General features: G+C 42.1%; 1 protein-coding gene across 50 annotated transcripts in view; it reads right to left on the bottom strand.

The window, feature by feature from the left end:
- The window catches only part of DTNB (dystrobrevin beta), a 302,368-nt gene that overhangs the window by 279,192 nt on the left and 6,359 nt on the right, over positions 1-16,817 (bottom strand). For 18 of the 50 annotated variants that reach the window (XR_013402986.1, XR_013402987.1, XM_077960044.1 and 15 more), the window contains exon 2: positions 16,068-16,163. The exons of the other annotated variants lie outside the window; for them this stretch is intronic. The gene's annotated coding sequence lies outside the window, so the exon portion shown is untranslated. The remainder of the gene's footprint in view (positions 1-16,067; positions 16,164-16,817) is intronic. 50 annotated transcript variants of the gene reach the window in all.

Raw genomic sequence — 16,817 nt, 5'->3', positions numbered from 1 at the left:
AATAAAATTCTATGACCTCAGATTCTATGATCTCAGAATCCCCCACCCCTGTCTTCCTGTAGTTCATCCTGTGGGCATAGAGAGAAATCCAGTAGGCACATTTATTGAAACATATCTGGTCTTCAGTGGGTCCGAATCACCCTACTCAGGAGCTTCATTTCACCCAATTTAAAGAACCAGAACACAGCTTCAGTCTACAAAGTATAAAGAAGGCCAGGGTCCTAGCTATGCAAATGTAACGAAGTTTCATAAGCAAAGTTTCTTAAATCGAAAAGGGTTGAAACTTGGCCAGGTGCAGTGGCTCACGCCTGTAATCGCAGCACTTTGGGAGGCCAAGGCAGGCAGATCACCTGAGGTGAGGAGTTTAAGACCAGCCTGGCCAACATGGTGAAACCCAGTCTCTACTAAAACACACACAAAAAATTAGCTGGGTGTGGTGGTGCATGCCTGTAATGCCAGCTAATTGGGAGGCTGAGGCAGGTGAATCTTTTAAACTCAGGAGCCAGAGGTTGCAGTGAGCTGAGATGGTGCCCCTGCACTTCAGCCTGGGCAACAGGGTGAGACTCCATCTCAAAAATAAATAAATAAAAGGGTTGAAACTGCAAGTTCCTAGAAGAGGCTGTTTAATATCCTAAGCCCAAAGCAAAACCAAATGAATGGGTTTGGAAAGCACAACCCATGAAATAAAAAAATCAATAGATTGGATTTTATCAAAATTAGCTGCCCTGCAAAAGATACTATTAAGTCATTGAAAAGACAGGCAACTGAGTGACAGAAAATATTTTCAAAACACATATCTGATGAAGTACTTGTATACAAATTATATAAAGAACACTGGGCACGGTGACTCACACCTGTAATCCCAACAGGATCTGGAAGGCTGAGGTGGGGAGATCACTTCAGCCCACGAGTTCAAGACCCGCCTGGGCAACACGGCAAAAGCTCATCTCTACAAGAAAAATACAAAAACCGCCAGGCATGGTGCACACCTGTATTCCTGGCTACTCGGGAGGCTGAGGTGGGAAGGATCACTTGTGCCCAGGAGTTCGAGGCTGCAGCGAACTGTGATCGCACCACTGCACTCCAGCCTGGGTGACGAAGCGAAACCCTGTCTCAAACAAACAAAACTCATAAAACTCAGTAACAAGACAACAGCTCAATCAAAAACAATCAAAAGATCTGAACAGAAAGCTTACCAAAGAAGATACACAGATGGTAAATAAGCATATGAAAAGATGTTCAACAACATTTATTATTTGGAAATTACAAATTAAAACAACAAAATAACACTACATACCTACCAGAGTGGTTAAAATAAAAACAACTGACAACATCAAATGCTGACAAGGGCCGATTGCAATGGCTCATGCCTGTAATCCCAGCACTCTGGGAGGCCGAGGTGGGTGGATCACCTGAAGTCAGGAGTTCGAGACTAGCCTAGCTAACATGGCAAAACCCTGTCTCTACTAAAAGTACAAAAGTTAGCTGGGCATGGTGGCGCACACCTGTACTCCCAGCTACTCAGGAGGCTGAGGCAGGAGAGTTGGTTGAACCTGGGAGGCAGAGGTTGCAGTATGCCAAAATCGCACCACTGCACTCCAGCCTGGGCAACAGAGTGAGACTCCATTTCAAAAAAGAGAACAAAAAAAATGCTGACAAGGATGCAGAGGCAGCAGGAACTCTCATCATTGCTGATGGGAATGCACAAGCAGTCACGTTGTAAGAAACCTGGCAGTTTCTTACAAAGCTAATCACAGTCTTACATGTGATCCAATAATTGCACTGCTGGGTATTTGCTCAACTGAGTTGAAAATTTATGTCCACACAAAACCTGCACCCTAATGTTTACAGCTTTATTCTTGATTGCCAAAAGCTGGAAGCAATGATGATGCCCTTCAATAGGTGAATGCATAAATAAACTGCAATAGTTCATAAATGGAACATTGTTCAGCAATAAAAAAAACAAAGTATCAAGCCATCAAAAGACATGGGGGAACCTTAAATGCATAATGCTAAGTGAAAAAAAGCCAGTGTGAAAAGGTTACATACTGTATAACTCCAATTTTATGACCTTCTAGAAAAACAGAAACAGGAAAATGATCAGCGGTTGCCAGAGGTTTGGGGGAAGCGGGTGGTGAACTGAGTAGGTGAAGCACAGGGCAATTTTTAGGGCAGAGAAACTATTCTGTATGACACTATAATGGTGAAAACATGACACTATGTGTTTGTCAACACCGACAGAACTTTACAACACAAAGAGTGAATCTTTATTTTTTAATCTTTTAACTTTTTATTTATTTATTTTGTATAGACAGGGTCTCACTATTGTTGTGCAGTCTGGTCTCAAACTCCTGGGCTCAAGCGATCCTCCCCACTGCTTCTCAAAGTTTCAGGACTACAGGAGTGAGCCACCACACCAGCCACAAAGAGTGAACCCTAATGCATGCAATTTAAAAAAAAAAAATCAGAGGATCCCAGAATGAAATGCAGAGTGTGACAAAGCAATCCAATTGTATTACATATGTATGAAATGACCTCGTTGAAGAGGGTGGAGAAAAGGTAGTGACAAGAATGTGGAAGGACTGAGCAACACCATCAAACAACCAGAGCTAACTGACATCTAGACAACACTCTACCGACAATAATGAAACGTACATTCTTCTTAGGTGCACGTGAAACATGTACCAAGAAAGACCAGCTCTTGGGCCATAAAACAAACAGTAACAAATTCGAAAGAATTAAAATCATACAGAGTATGTTACCTGACCATAATGGATTGAAACTAGAATTCACTAAAAGAGACAAGTCAATGAAATCAAAAGCTGGTTCTTTGAAAGGATCAATAAAATTGATAAACCTCTAGCAAGACAGAAAAACAAAAACAAAAACAAAAGGGCATAAATTATCAATATTACTAACGAAACAGGGGAAGTTATCACTATAGAACACACGAACATTAAAAGAAACACCATAGAAATATTATGAACAATTCCATTCTATACATACAACAACTCAGATAAAACTGACCAATTCCTCAAAAGCTACAAATTGCCAGAACTCGCCCAGGATGAAACAGATAACCAGAATAACCCTGTAACTACTGAAGACATTGAATCTGTAGTTTTGTTTTGTTTTTTTAAACCTGTGAAAGGAATCTACAAGCCCAAATCTACAAGATCTCTTCCAGATAACAAAAGACAAGCAACACTTACCTACTCATTTTGTAGCCAGCATTACCCAGATAACAAAACCCAACGAAGGCAGAGAAACAGGAAAACTACCAATCAGTGTTCACGAATATTGTTCATTCATTTTCATTGCAAAAGTCTTCAATGAAATATCAGCAAATGATATCTACGAATGTACGAAAACTTATTACAAAACCATAGTAATAAAAAAAGTGTAGTATTGACACAAGGATAGCAATAGGAGTCAATGGAACAGACTGAGAGTCCAGAAACATATTCTTACACCTATGGTCATGTGATTTTCAACAAAGGTACCAAGACAATTCAATAGAGAAAGAATAGTCTTTTCAACAAGTGGTGCTGGAATGAAACTGCAATATATTCATACAAATCGTGTACAATGGAATATTGTTCAGCCATAAAAAGGAATGAAGTACTGAAGCATGCTACAACATGGATGTACCTTGAAAATGCTATGCTGAATGAAAGAAGCCAGTCATAAAAACCACGATTTATATGATTCCAATTCTATGAAATGTCCACAACAGGTAAATCCATAGCAACAGAAGATTAATCATTGGTTTCCAGGGGTTTGTGGAGGGTTTACAGGGGGAGGGTGAATAGGGAGTAACTGCTAATGAGTACAGGGTTCTTTTTAGGGATGATGCAAATGTTCTGAAATTAATAGTGGTGGCTGCACAACTCTAGAAATACACTAAAAACCACTGAATTGTAGGTTGAATTATATAGTATGTGAATATCTCAAATAAGTTAAACAGAAAAAATATATCTTGGTTGATTCTCTTTTCGGACTCAGCCCGCCTGCACCCAGGGGATTAAAAAGCTTTATTGCTCACACAAAGCCTGTTTGGTGGTCTCTTCACACGGACGCACATGACATTTTGGTGCCGTGACTCGGATCAGGGACCTCCCTTGGGAGATCAATCCCCTGTCCTGCTCTTTGTTCCGTGAGAAAGATCCACCTACAACCTCGGGTCCTCAGACCCATCAGCCCAAGGAACATCTCACCAATTTTAAATCGGGTAAGCGGCCCCTTTTTACTCTCTTCTCCAACCTCTCTCACTATCCCTCAACCTCTTTCTCCTTTCAATCTTAGCGTGACCCTTCAATCTCTCCCTTCTCTTAATTTAAATTCCTTTCATTTTCTGGTAGAGACAAAGGAGACACGTTTTATCCATGGACCCAAAACGCCAGCGCCGGTCACGGACTGGGGAAGGCAGCCTTCCCTTGGTGTTTAATCATTGCAGGGACGCCTCTCTGATTACTCACCCACGTTTCAGAGGTGTCTGACCACGCTGCAGGGATGCCTGCCTTGGTCCTTCACCCTTAGCGGCAAGTCCCACTTTTCTGGGGGAGGGGCAAGCACCCTGATCCCCTTCTCTCCCTGTTTCTTCCCCTTCTCTGCTTTTCTGGGGGAAGGGCAAACACCCCGACCTCTTATTTTTGCACCTCAACCTCTTATTTTTGCGCCCCGACCTTATTTTTGTGCCCCAACCTCTTATTTTTGCGCCGCAATCCCTTACTTCCATGCCCCGACCCCCTTCCCGCTTTTCTGGAGGGCAAGAACCCCCGAACTCCTTCTCTCTGTGTCTCTACTCTCTATCTTGGCTTGCCTCCTTCACTATGGGCAACCTTCCACTCTCCATTCCTCCTTCTTCTGCCTTAGCCTGTGTTCTCAAGAACTTAAAACCTCTTCAACTCACACCTGACCTAAAACCTAAACGCCTTATTTTCTACTATAATGCTGCTTAACTCCAATACAAACTCGACAGTAGTTCCAAATAGCCAGAAAACGGCACTTTAGATTTTTCCATTCTACAAGATCTAAATAATTGTTGTCGTAAAATGGGCAAACGGTCTGAGATGCCTGACGTCCAGGCATTCTTTTACACATCGGTTCCCCCCAGTCTCTGTTCCCAATGCGACTCGTCCCAAATCTTCCTTCTTTCCCTCCCGCCTGTCCCCTCAGTCCCAACCCCAAGCGTCGCTGAGTCTTTCCAGTCTTCCTTTTCTACAGACCCATCTGACCTCTTCCCTCCTCGCCAGGCCCAGCTAGGTCCCAATTTTTCCTCAGTCTCTGCTCCCCCACCCTACAATCCTTTTATCACCTCCCCTCCTCACACTCGGTCTGGCTTACAGTTTCGTTCCGCGACTAGCCCTCCCCAACCTGTCCAGCAATTTCCTCTTAAAAAAGTGGCTAGAGCTAAAGGCATAGTCAAGATTAATGTTCCTTTTTCTTTATCCGACCCCTCCTAAATCAGTTAGCGTTTAGGCTCTTTTTCATCAAATTTTTAAAAAAAGTTAGCCCAGTTCATGGCCTGTTTAGCAGCAACTCCGAGACGCTGTTCAGCCCCAGACCCTAAAAGGTCACAACGCCGTCTTATTCTTAATATACATTTTATTACCCAGTCTGCTCCTGACATTAAATAAAACTCCAAAAATTAAATTCCGGCCCTCAAACCCCACAACAGGACTTAATGAACCTCGCCTTCAAGGTGTACAATAATAGAGAAGAGGCAGCCAAGTAGCAACTTATTTCTGAGTTGCAATTCCTTGCCTCCACTGTGAGACAAACCCCAGTCACATCTCCAGCACACAACTCCAAATGCCTGAACGGCAGCTGCCAGGGATTCCTCCAGAACCTCCTCCCCCAGGAGCTTGCTATAAGTGCCAGAAATCTGGCCACTGGGCCAAGGAATGCCTACAGCCCAGGATTCCTCCAAAGCCGTGTCCCATCTGTGTGGGACCCCACTAGAAATCGGACTGTCCAACTTGCCCAACAGCCACTCCCAGAGCCCCTGGAGCTCTGGCCCAAGGCTCTCTGACTGACTCCTTTCCAGACCTTCTTGGCTTAGCGGCTGAAGAGCGATGCTGCCACATCTCCTCGGAAGCCTCCTGGACCATCACAGACGCTTTGGGTAACTCTTACAGTGGAGGGTAAGTCCGTCCCCTTCTTAATCAATACGGAGGCTACCTATTCCACATTACCTTCTTTTCAAGGTCCTGTTTCCCTTGCCTCCATAACTGTTGTGGGTATTGACAGCCAGGCTTCTAAACCTCTTAAAATTCCCCAACTCTAGTGCCAACTTGGGCAACATTCTTTTATGCACTCCTTTTTAGTTATCCCCACCTGTCCAGTTCCCTTAGTAGGCCAAGACATTTTAACCAAATTAGCTGCTTCCCTGACTATTCCTGAACTACAGCCACATCTCATTGCCGCCCCTCTCCCCAACCCAAAGCCTCCTTTGTGTCTTCCCCTCGTATCCCCCACCTCAACCCACAAGTATAGGATACCTCTACTCCCTCCTTGGTGACTGATCATGCACCCCTAACCATCTCATTAAAACCTAATCACTCTTACCCCACTCAACGTCAATATCCTATCCCACAGCATGCTTTAAAAGGATTAAAGCCTGTTATCACTCGCCTGCTAGAGCATGGGCTTCTAAAACCTATAAACTCTCCTTACAATTTCCCCATTTTACCTGTCCTAAAACCAGACAAGTGTTACAGATTAGTTCAAGATCTGCACCTTATCAACCAAACTGTTTTGCTATCCACCCTGTGGAGCCCAACCTGTACACTCTTTTGTCCTCAATACCTTCCTCCACAACTCACTATTCCGTTCTTGATCTTAAAGATGTTTTTTTCACTATACCCCTGCATCCTTCATCCCAGCCTCTCTTTGCTTTCACTTAGACTGACCCTGACACCCATCAGGCTCAGCAAATTACCTAGGCTCTACTAGCTGCAAGACCTCAAGGACAACCCCATTACTTCAGTCAAGCCCAAATTTCTTCCTCATCTGTTACGTATCTTGGCAAAATTCTCATAAAAACACATGTGCTCTCCCTGCTGATCGTGTTCGGCTAATCTCCCAAACCCCAATCCCTTCTACAAAACAACAACTCCTTTCCTTCCTAGGCATGGTTAGTGCAGACAGAATTCTTAGACAAGAGCCGGGACTGCGTCCTGTAGTCTTTCCGTCCAAACTACTTGACCTTACTGTTTCAGCCTAGCCCTCACGTCTGCGTGCAGCGGCTGCCACTGCTTTAATACTGTTAGAGGCCCTAAAAATCACAAACTATGCTCAACTTTCTACAGTTCTCATAACTTCCAAAATCTATTTTCTTCCCCAACCACCGCTCAGGACAATGCTTATGCTGATAAGTTAGCTAAAAAAGCAGCTAGCTTCCAACTTCTATCCCTCACGGCAGTTTTCCTCCTTCACATCGGCCACTCCCACCTACTCCCCACCGCACCACACCCCCCCCCCCCCCCCCCCCCCCCCCCGGCTGAAACTTCCACCTATCAATCTCTTCCCACACAAGGCAAATAGTTCTTAGACCAAGGAAATTATCTCCTTCCAGCCTCACAGGCCCATTCTATTCTGTCGTCATTTCATAACCTCTTCCATGTAGGTTGCAAGCCGCTAGCCTGTCTCTTAGAACCTCTCATTTCCTTTCCATCATGGAAATCTATCCTCAAGGAGATCACTTCTCAGTGTTCCATCTGCTATTCTACTACCCCTCAGAGATTGTTCAGGCCCCCTCCCTCTCCTACACATCAAGCCCGGGGATTTGCTCCTGCCCAGGACTGGCAAATTGACTTTACTCATATGTCAGAAAACTATAATACCACTTGGTCTAGGTAGACACTTTCACTGGATAAGTAGAGGCCTTTCCCACAGGGTCTGAGAACGACACCGCGGTCATTTCTTCCCTTCTGTCAGACATAATTCCTCAGTTTGGCCTTCCTACCTCTATAGAGTCTGATAACGGACCAGCCCTTAATAGTCAAATGACCCGAGCAGTTTCTCAGGCTCTTAGTATTCAGTGAACCCTTTATATCTTTTACCGTCCTCAGTCTTCAAGAAAGGTAGAACAGACTAATAGTCTTTTAAAAACACACCTCACCAAGCTCAGCCACCAACTTAAAAAGGACTAGATAATACTTTTACCACTTTCCTTTCTCAGAATTCAGGCCTGTCCTCGGAATGCTACGGGTTACAGCCCATTTGAGCTCCTGTGTGGACACTCCTTTTTATTAGGTCCCAGTCTCATTCCAGACACGAGACCAACTTAAACTGCACCCCAAAAAACTTTCATCCCTACTGTCTTCTGTCTAGTCATACTCCTATTCACCATTCTCAACTACTCATAAATGCTCTGCTCGTGTTTACACTGCTAGTTTACAGTTTCTCCAAGCCATCACAGCTGGTATCTCCTAGTGCTATCCCAAACCACCGCCACTCTAAATTTCCTCTTAAAGTAAATAAATAATCTTTGCTAGCAAGGCTATGCTGAGCCTCCTTAAGCACTCCAATTAGATGTCCTAGGTCCTCTCAATTCTTAGTTCTTTAATACCTGCTTTCTCTCCTTTTCTTATTCAGACCTTGTGTCTTCCGTTTAGTTTTTCAATTCATACAAAACTGCATCCAAGCCATCACCAATCGTTCTATACGACAAATGTTTCTTCTAACGACCCCACAGTATCACCCCTTACCGCAAAATCTTCCTTCAGCTTAATCTCTTCCACTCTAGGTTCCCACGCCGCCCCTAATCTTGCTTGAAGCAGCCCTGAGAAACATCACCCATTCTCTCTCCATACCACCGCCCCCAAAATTTTCACCACCCCAACACTTCAACACAATTTTGCTTTATTTTTCTTATTAATATAAGAAGGCAGGAATGTCACGCCCCTGAGCCCAAGCCAAGCCATCGCATCCCCTGTGACTTGCACGTCTGCCCAGATGGCCTGAAGTAACTGAAGAATCACAAAAGAAGTACAAATGCCCTGCCCCGCCTTAACTGATGACATTCCACCACAAAAGAAGTGAAAACGGCCTGTCCTTGCCTTAAGCGATGACATTACCTTGTGAAATTCCTTTTCCTGGCTCATCCTGGCTCAAAAATCTCCCACACTGAGCACCTTGTAACCCCCACTCCTGCCTGCCAGAGAACAACCCCTCTTTGACTGTAATTTTCCTTTACCTACCCAAATCCCATAAAACAGCCCCACCCTTATTTCCCTTCGCTCTCTTTTCGAACACAGCCCACCTGCACCCAGGTGATTTAAAAGCTTTATTGCTCACATACACACACACAAAAAAGGAAAAAGATATCTTGCTACACATAACCCTTGGGTAATTGTTTTCACTAAATATATTGCTAAGATTCACCCTATTGTTTATTCTTTTTTTTTTTTTTTTTACCGCCGTATAATTCCAAAACTGCATTTTAATCTACTCTCCTGCTGATGGAAATCTGAGTTGTTTCTAGTTTTGTTTTTTCTATCATGGACAGTGTTGCTACAAACATTGTTGTACGTGTCTCTTGCTGCACAAGGTCAAGAGTTTCTCTTGGGTGTATATCTACGAAAGGAATTGCCAAAACGTTTTTTAAAGCGCACCAAAGTACATTCCTGTCAGTGGTATACCAGAGTTCCTGTGAATTCACAATCTCTCCAACACTTGGTCCACCAGGCTTTTCAAATTTTGCCAATAGCATGGGTATATGATTTCATCTCATTGTGGTCTTGATTTGTATTTCTTTGATCACTAATGAAAGTGCCCATCTCTAATATGTTTACTGGTCATATGTGTTTCCTTTTCTGTGAGGTGCCTGTTTACATCTTTTGCAATTAAGCTTTTGTTACAGTAGTCTTGAAATATCTTTTAATCTCAACATAGGGAAGGACTTTCTAAGCAAAAGTTTGTCTAAGTTAAACTACACTTTTTAAAAACTCTATGTATCAAAACTCATGAGAAAGATGAAAAGACAAGTCACAAACTGGGAGAAGAGACCTGCAACGCATATAATCAACAACTGGTATCCATGATATGCACAGAACTTGTATAAACCGATAAGAATTTTTTTTTTTTTTTTTTTGAGACGGAGTCTCGCTCTGTCACCCAGGCTGGTGTGCAGTGGCCGGATTTCAGCTCACTGCAAGCTCCGCCTCCCGGGTTTACGCCATTCTCCTGCCTCAGCCTCCCAAGTAGCTGGGACTACAGGCGCCCGCCACCTCGCCCGGCTAGTTTTTTGTATTTTTTAGTAGAGACGGGGTTCCACCGTGTTAACCAGGATGGTCTCGATCTCCCGACCTCGTGATCCGCCCGTCTCGGCCTCCCAAAGTGCTGGGATTACAGGCTTGAGCCACCGCGCCCAGCCCCGATAAGAAAATTTGACATAAGATATAAGCAGGCAATTCACAGAAGAGGCAACAAAAATGGAAAACAAATATATAAAAAGTTGCACATAATAACTCAAGACTAAACTATAATATCTAAGGATCCACAGTTGAGGTATAAAACCATAAAGAAATCCAAGGAAGGGATTACTATACAAATTAGGACAGTGATTGCTCTGGGAGGAAAGGAAGGGGCTACAACTGGGATGAGGTACATGGAGCTTTTAAAAGGGCTGGCAGAATTTTTAAGCTTTATGGAAATATTATTTTTTATGTATTCTCTTGTAACTTTTTTCACTTAATATTTTGAAATTGATCCATCGCGATGGCAGGTTTCTTCACCTGGATGAAGATGACATAAGTGTTTGCTCTACGATAATTCACTAAGCTGTAATTTTTTTAGTATCTGTTTTATTCTGCAACACAAAATTTACAAAAATATAATTTACCTATCACACACATCAAATGAAAAAAATGAGTCTGAAAACATCATTTATATTGGCAAAAATATGAGGTGACGTGAATTCTCATATATAACCACTTTGAACAGCAAAAGCAGTATCTAGTAATATTAAAAATGGACATAGGCTGGGCATGGTGGCTCATACCTGTAATCCCAACACTTTGGGAGGCCAAAGCGGGTGGATTACCTGAGGTCAGGATTTCGAGACCAGCCTGCCCTACATGGCAAAACCCCATCTCTACTAAAAATACAAAAAATTAGCCGGGCATGGTGGCGGGTGCCTGTAGTCCCAGCTACTCAGGAGGCTAAGGTAGGAGAACTGCTTGAACCTGGGAGGTGGAGGTTGCAGTGAGCCGAGATTGTGCCACTGCACTCCAGCCCAGGCGACAAGAGAGAAACTGTATCTCAAAAAAAATAGACAATGGATATATCTAATTACCCAGAAATTCCCCTTTTACAACTACATCCTAAGGAGACACATACAAGAATGCTTACGATGACACTATTTGTACACCCAAAATCAGAAACACCCTAAATATACATCAACAGAAGCATGGGAAAATAAAATTATACTATAGTCAATCAGAATAGAATAAAGCAGAGCTACATTTATCGAGATGGATCATTTCAAAATATTAAGTGAAAAAAGTTACAAGAGAATACATAAAAAATAATATTTCCATAAAGCTTAAAAACATGCATATTAACAGAAGCAGGACTGGGACTATGGTGAGGTGAATGAGGCACCTAGGGCACAAAATGTAAGGAAGCATCATACTGGGGGTCATGCAAGCCCATGACTGAGGGGCTCCTTACATTGGGGACCTAGGTGCCTCCTCATCTCACCCTGGCCCTGATCCTGAACATAACATACATAGATGCAAACACATACACACACACACACACACACACACACACACACACACACAGACAGCAAAAGTACAAAGAAGTATATAGAAGGCCAGGCGCAGTGGCTCACGCCTGTAATCCCAGCACTTTGGGAGGCCTAGGCGGGCTATCAAGAGGTCAGATGGAGACCATCCTGGCTAACACAGTGAAACCCTGTCTCTACTAAAAAATACAAAAAATTAGCAGGGCGTGGTGACAGGCACCTGTAGTCCCAGCTACTCCGGAGGCTAAGGCAGGAGAATGGCATGAACCTGGGGGGCGGAGTTTGCAGTGAGCCGAGATCACACCACTGCACTCCAGCCTGGGCGACAGACGGAGACTCTGTCTCAAAAAAAAGCATATGGAAATGGTAATCATCAAATTCAGAAAAGTGAGTATCTCTGGGGATAGAAACAGAATCGTGACCGCAGAGGTATACCAACTCCACTGGCTACATTTTCTCTCTTAGGCTGGGTTCTAGGTACAATATATTCTTTTTGTGTGTGTGTGCTCCATTTATTTAAGTGGAAATACATATTTTTTTAAATTTTACTTTAAGTTCTGGGATACATGTGCAGAACGTGCAGGTTTGTTGCATGGGTATACATGTGCCACGGTGGTTTGCTGCACCTATTGACCCATCATCTAAGTTTTAAGCCCTGCATGCATTAGGCAGTTGTCCTAATGCTCTCCCTCTCCTTGCACCCGACCCCCCAACAGGCTCCTGTGTGTGTTGTTCCTCTCCCTGCATCCATGTGTTCTCAGTGTTCAACTCCCACTTATGAGTGAGAAAATGTGGTATTTGGTTTTCTGTTCCTGTGTTAGTTTGCTGAGAATGATGGCTTCCAGTTTCATCCATGTCCCTGCAAAGGACATGAACTCATCCTTTTGTATGGCTGCATAGTATTCCATGGTGTGCATGTGCCACATTTTCTTTATCCATTCTATCATTAATGGGTTGGTTCCAAGTCTTTGCTATTATAAATAGTGCTGCAATAAACATACGTGTGCATGTGTCTTTACAGTAGAATGATTTATAATCCTTTGGGTATATACCCAGTAATGCCACTGCTGTCAAATGGTGTTTCCGGTTCTAGATCCTCAAGTAATCCCCACACTGTCTTCCACAATGGTTGAACAATATATTATTCTTTATGCTTTATATGTCCTGTTTCTTTATAATATTTTAGATCATCTACTTTCAGTATATTCTCTGGTAAGTCTTATCCTGAGAGTTTTAGCAGGGGGGAAAGGCAGTTCTCCATATATTTTATTATTGAAACAGAGTATACCAAATACCATAAGCTCTGTACTTTTATCCAAATATACATGAACTCTATAATATGGTACAATAGCCATGATTTCAAATCTTTAGCAACGTGTTCTACCAGTATCTCAACAATAGTTGCTAATAAAGGATACATTTCAATTTTATACTAAACTCAAATTACTTATCTATATATTATTTCAGCCACTGTTACCAAACAGGAAGAACAAGAATTTATGGCTTTTTGCCTTTTATTCCTAAACCTCAAAAAGAACTTCTAAAAATGTATTATTAAGCTTAATAAAATGTTAAGGTACCGGATTAACTAGAGCATGACTACCAATCACTGAAAAATGTCAGTAAGTCTGTCTTTATATTCTGAATGCTTAGTTTTTAAGTATCTCAATTTATAACATTAGCCCATAATATCATCAGTCAATACCTTCAGGCACAATGTACTCAACGGTGTATATAAATCCATATTTTAAATAGTATTTTTAGTAATTCTAACGTATTTTTTATTAATGCTTCTTCATCAATCTGATGAGATCACCATTGTTTTTATATTTTCCATTTGACTGACAAGTTCATAATATAAATAGAAGTATCCACTCTGTTTCTTTCTGGCTGTTCACATGTGTTTGCATTATTACTTCCATCTTCAGTTGACTCTGAAACTTCAACCTGCATTTTCTTTGCAGGAAACTTTGTGAGCCATTTGTCTATTTTGCAAGGTTCATTTTATTCAAATCAGGTAATATGATCTGGAAGACCACTAAACCCAGCAGAGGTGAACTAAACCATGTGCTAAAACAATACAAGCAGGTAAATAAGGAGGATCACATTATCAGCCCCTCCAGGCGGTGGGGTTCCCTAGCTTACCATACCTGACAGACATCATCAGACACAGATGAAGTAAAGTGTCAACCTATGGGTTAAATACTGGTAAAACTTGATTGCTCGTATTTTCTTGTAATACCCTGCCTAGAGGATCATTTTACATACCTCCCACTTTGGAGACTATTGCTCTTTTTAAAAGTAGTGAGAAGACAAGACTGCACTGAGCTTGAGGAGATTTTCAGGATTAGGGCTGTTAGAAGTAGAGAGGAAACTAAGAGTCTAAGTGGTCAGGTAACTTGGCCTGAAGTTGCAAAGCTAGGAATCTGGAGTTTTGACGATGACGATGCTAAAGCCCATTTTCTTTCTACTGTGTCACATCGCCCCCTCCAGGGCAACATGAAGCTTCAAGGAATAAGGAAAGAATACAGGTCCCAAAACTGTGGTACTGGATCAGACCTTAAATCATGGAGTTAAGTAGGGTCTGGAAGAGAGTGCAGCAAAAAGTTTGGATCCTTGTTAGTTCTTACACTCTGTTCTATTCATAGAAGATAGAGTGTTTCAGACCTGGACTACGTCTACACGTAGAAGTTTCGTAACTCCCACAGTAAAGACTAAAAGAAAAGGAGAGGTGGCTTTGGAAGTGTCGCCAGAACGTCTGTACATGCCTTGGCGTTAGACAGCCTTTATTTCCTTTGAATATTTTTGTTAATTTCTTAACCCTGCCAGTTCTCAGCTACGTCAAAGCATCCGAGTATTGAAATTTCTTATGTAAGTTCACCACTTCCCACCATCTCCCTATCAGTTTTTCTTTGGATGTCCATTTAATTAAGAAGTCAGTGAGGGGCCAGGCGCGGTGGCTCATGCCTGTAATCCCAGCACTTTGGGAGGCTGAGGCGGGCAGATCACGAGGTCAGGAGATGGAGACCATCCTGGCCGACACAATGAAACCCGGTCTCTAATAAAAATACAAAAAATTAGCCAGGTATGGTGGCACGTGCCTACAGTCCCAGCTACTCGGGAGGCTGAGGCAGGAGAATCCCCTGAACCCGGGAGGTGGCGGTTACAGTGACTGGAGATTGCGCCACTGCACTCCAGCCTGGGTGACAGAGACTCCAACTCAAAAAAAAAAAAAAAGAAGTAGTTAGTGATGACTAAGACTCTCATTAACACTTAGTTATAACAAGCCAAACTTTATTGAAAGAGAACTTCCTTGCTTATTTCAGAAAAATTCTCAAATATCCTTCCTCTGTAACTTTTCTCTCCTCCTTCAGATTTAAAAAAAAAAAAAAAAAAAAAAAAAAAGGCCAGGGATAATAAATGTTCATAAAACCTTAAAGATTTGCTTTTTACAAATCTGAGAGGGTTCTCTAGGTTCCAATAAAAAAATTCACTAACTGCACTCCACTACAACAGAGAGTTCTGAGTAGCTAAATATAACCTCATAGGGCTGTGGTAATTCTTAAATAAATAGCATGTAAAGCATTTAGCACGATAACTGGCATCAGGTAAGAGCCCAATAAATGTTAGCTATTATTATTGATATTATTAGTACTATTCAAATATAGTGAAGTTACAATGATATTTAGTCCAACCCTGATTACTACAGCATTTCAGTCCTATTTTAACTTATATATAATGTTAATATACAAAAATTCAAGTTTAAAATATGTTTTATTTAAAGGTTGTGAGGTTTTCATGTTAAAAATGAATTAACAAGTAAATCATATACATCTGTTTCTCTCAGTTACCTACAACTCAGAGAGGTCTGTCCTACTCTTGACATGTTAAAGAGGAGGAAAAATAATTTCAAGAAATGCCCCCAAAAAAGGCCTCCATAAAATTCAACACCCAATTAAAAATACTTACCAAGAACAGAAGAAAACTTTCTTAAATTGACAAAAGACATCTTCCAAAAACCATCAGTAAACATCATATCTAACAGTGAAACACTGGAAACGTTACCACTCAGCAAAAAGATTAAAATGCCCATTATCATACTTATTCTTGTACCGGAGGGCCTAGGCAATGCCATAACAAAGAAAAAATTCTTCGTATAAAGTTGAGAAAGGAGCTTGGTTAATTAAATCTTCTAGAAAGTGGCCCAGTAAGTACATTCTTTGATGCATCCTCTCTGCTCTAAATACACAATAATGGATAAAATATTTTTTAACAATATTTTTTAAAAATTAAGTTCAAAACCAAGACAAACCTCTATTTGGAGAAACAGAATAGATACACAAAGTTGCAAGCAGGACTGAAGCTCTAGGCTTGCTGGATCCTGAGTCTAGAACCAGGTGTGCACTTCCTGTGGGGTAGTAAAAACAGAAAGCAAAGGAGGATGAAGAAATGGAGACATCTGGGCCAGACCCACTGCTTAAGGCCAGCAATGATGCTGGAGCTGAAAGGAAACTAAAAAATACTGCTGCCAAGCTCTGCCTAGAACTACAGTTTATCTAATACTCTAGGCTTAGATAAGTGGGAAGATATAAACAGCCTCAGGACCAGAAACTGAGTCAAGACTCATACTGTATGAGAAGATCAAAAATAGCCCAATTAACTCAAAGGGCAGGACCCTTAGCCCACAATTATCGTATCTGATTCTAGACTGAGGTCCAGTAGGTCAACTGAAGCACCTGAAATATCACCACACAGAGGAGAGTGGGCACAGAAGATAAGAAAACAAAATCTAAAGCACTCACCCTGAAAATGGGTCTGTCATTTGGCTGGGTGTGGTGGGTCACGCCTCTAATCCCAGCACTTTAGTAGGCTGTGGTAGGCGAATCGCTTGAGGTCAGGAGTTCGAGACCAGCCTGGCCAACATGGTGAAACCCTGTCTCCACTAAAAATACAAAAATTAGCCAGGCATGGTGGCGGGCGCCTACAATCCCAGCTACTTGGGAGGCTGAGGCAGGAGAATCACTTGAACCTGGGAGGCAGAGGCAGAGGTTGCAGTGAGCCA

This window comes from Macaca mulatta, chromosome 13 (genome assembly GCF_049350105.2).
Source record: "Macaca mulatta isolate MMU2019108-1 chromosome 13, T2T-MMU8v2.0, whole genome shotgun sequence".
In the NCBI taxonomy this organism is placed as follows: Eukaryota; Metazoa; Chordata; class Mammalia; order Primates; family Cercopithecidae; genus Macaca; species Macaca mulatta.
The sequence above is the reverse complement of the archived record's forward strand: the minus strand, read 5'-3'. Positions and strand labels throughout refer to the sequence as shown.